Source organism: Chrysemys picta, chromosome 3, assembly GCF_011386835.1.
Source record: "Chrysemys picta bellii isolate R12L10 chromosome 3, ASM1138683v2, whole genome shotgun sequence".
Lineage (NCBI taxonomy): Eukaryota > Metazoa > Chordata > Testudines > Emydidae > Chrysemys > Chrysemys picta.
In genome coordinates, this window is record NC_088793.1 from 3,898,210 (window position 1) to 3,900,857 (window position 2,648).

Here is a 2,648-nt window from a genome sequence, read left to right on the forward strand (position 1 = left end):
ACTTTAAGTACAACCCCTTCCAGTCCTGTGTGGTGTGGACACCCCGTCCCAGGGCGCATGATCCTGGCTGGTGCGTTTGGGCACCGCTCTAATGTCCATTAATAGGGGGCAGGGCCAGATTCTCCAAAGCTGCCCCGGATCTCTCCAGCCAGCTTTGCTTTCCCCCAGCCTCTTTCACCCTAGAGCCCGAGTTGAAACTAGCTTCTTTGTGTGACATCCTCCTTTGGGTACCTGGCCTGCCAGGAGTTACTCAGCCAATCCCTGCTTCCCTGACAAGAGGCTGCCCAATCAGGAAAGGCCATTGGCTCGGCAGATCAGCTGGTTTGGGGGTGATGTCATGGCAAGATCCTGGCATGTTGGGCTTCCTGGTAGAAGCCTTTAACAGCATTAAGTGAGTAGCACTGGGAGCGACAGCCCAGGCGCTGGGCGTTGGGGGTAAGTAGCAAAGGAAGGCAAATTATCCCCTGGGAGCGAAGCAGTGAGGAGCTCAGGGAGGGAGGCCAGCGTGGGGGTCTGTTGCTTTGGTGGGTTTGAACCCTGGGATCCCAGGTGGGTTGTGCCTGGCATTGGGTTAGCAGGACAATCCCATGGGGAGGGGGTTTTACAAAACCCATTGGCACCGTTTGCCGTCTTTCTATTCCGTGTCTCCTAAAAGCCCGGGCTGGGGCTGAAAGCACCGCGATCCCCCCATGCAGAGTGGCTCCACGTCACTGGGTGTGTCCAGCTGCAGGCTCCCTCTTTGTCTGTCTGTCCTGTCTGACTCCCACGTGCTGGCTCGCCCTCACCCCTTGGGAGGGCCCACTTTGCTTTGCTGCTTGGCAAGGTGCAGGCTCCGGTGCCTGTAGCAGCATCCAGGAGTGGGAGCCACTGGACCACTCCAAGAGAGACGCCCAGCTCCACCCCAACAGCTGGGCGCCAGCTCCTTCCTCTTCCTCATCATCCCAGAGCTCATCTGTGCTTGGAGCAGGGCTGCCTGTGCCCAGCTGGTGGGTGCATCCACCCGGGCAGGGAGAAAGTGCAGTGAGTCCAAATCTAAATGCACTGGTTGGTTCTTTCCTTTCAAAAGTGGGGGCCAGTGTTTACTCTGGGGCTGGATTCTGTACGTTTGACATTTTCTTTCCTACTAATCTGTCTAGCCATAACTGGATTGCATGGGGGTTTCTCTCTCTCTCTGTCTGTCTTTCTTTCCTTCTCAATCCCACAATAGGTGCATTGGGCCTGATTCTGATCTCCAGCTGGTGTAAACGAGGAGTAGCCCCACTGAAGTGAGTTTACATGGGGGTAAAGTCAGTGTACGTGGGATCGGGATCAGGCCCTCTGCGTTCAAGGCTCGCGGGCTGTTCCCAGAGCACAGGCGGGTCTCTGATCCCACTTCCCATCTGGCTGCAAATCACTGCCTCCCTGTCCACACAACCCACCCACCTTTGGGGGGGAAACTCCATTAGCCCCGAGTGGGGTCAGTTAGCGTCACTCCCAGTTCCAGAACATGCCCCGAGGATGTCGCTTTTGAGGGCAGCCCCACCTGAGAGCCAGCTGGGGCGGGACGGGATTGCAGGGGCCTGGCCCGGGGGTTCCCAGGTGGCTTCCCCTGAATTACTAGATGGGAACAGCAGGCCCCAAAGCAGCGAGACGTGAGGAATCAGCCAGGGCAGGGTGGGGTGGGTGGGTGCTGTCAGTGTTGGAAAGCTGGGGGGGGGGGGGGAGTCTGCTTTATTGATGGAGGCAGGAAACTTTCTTTCCTTGTGATGTCTTTAAATATTTATTTCAGATGGGGGAGGGGCAGGTGAGAGAGAGGAGAACTGGGCAGCAGCTGGAGGGCCAAGAAATGCATCGAGCTTTTAAAAGCTGAACCAGCCCTGGGGAGGGTGGAGGTTTCCCCACCTGGGGAGGGCTGTGCAGGCAAATCGCACCTGCCCTTCCAGTCGCACGGGCGCCTCATTGTTCAGCCCAGATGAGCTCATCTGGCATTATGCAGGGCGGCTGCTGCCTCTGTCTAGCAAACAGCAGCGCTCACAGCAAAACTAACTGGGAGTCGTCGGTGGGCTTGTTTTAACCTCCAGCGCCTGCTTCCACAGTCCTGGTGGGCTCCCTGCCCCGCAGCCTGCCTGGCCCTCCGGCTGTTTCCAGCCAGGATGCTGGTGTCCCTCAATCCTGACCTGCAGCCCCCCTGTTGTCCAAGCCATGGGCTCCCCACACAGCCCTGTCCATGCCCCTCACTCCTGACCTGCAGCCCCCCGGCTATCCCAGTTCTTAGCCTCTCTTGAGTAAAAAGAAGAACAGGAGGACTTTTGGCACCTTAGAGACTAACAAATTTATTAGAGCATAAGCTTTCGTGGACTACAGCCCACTTCTTCGGATGCATATGAGTAAAGAGGTACAATGTGGAGATTTGTGTGGCAATGCTGAGAGATGGACAGACATGCACTGGGGTCTGGGAGGAATCGTTTCAAGCGTTCACTTCAATCAGGCCTTCAGAAGGGCTAGCCCGCGGCCCCTACAGCGCATTTCTTCATTAGCAGCTGAGGAACGTGCGTTTCAATGGGAGCAGAGGGGTTCCAATCAAGGTGGCCGGGCCGCATAGAATGTCAGAGCCCCCTCCAGCCTTGGTAACTATGTTGACATGGGATCAGCCCGTGCACGGCTGCAGC

The 2,648-nt window shown here is 57.1% G+C and overlaps 1 long non-coding RNA gene across 1 annotated transcript in view; it reads left to right on the forward strand.

Moving 5' to 3' along the window:
* The first annotated feature begins 270 nt into the window (after window positions 1–270).
* The window catches only part of LOC135982128 (uncharacterized), a 75,451-nt gene continuing 73,073 nt past the window's right edge, over window positions 271–2,648 (forward strand). The window contains exon 1 of the long non-coding RNA XR_010599315.1: window positions 271–435. This is a non-coding gene — a long non-coding RNA (uncharacterized LOC135982128). The remainder of the gene's footprint in view (window positions 436–2,648) is intronic.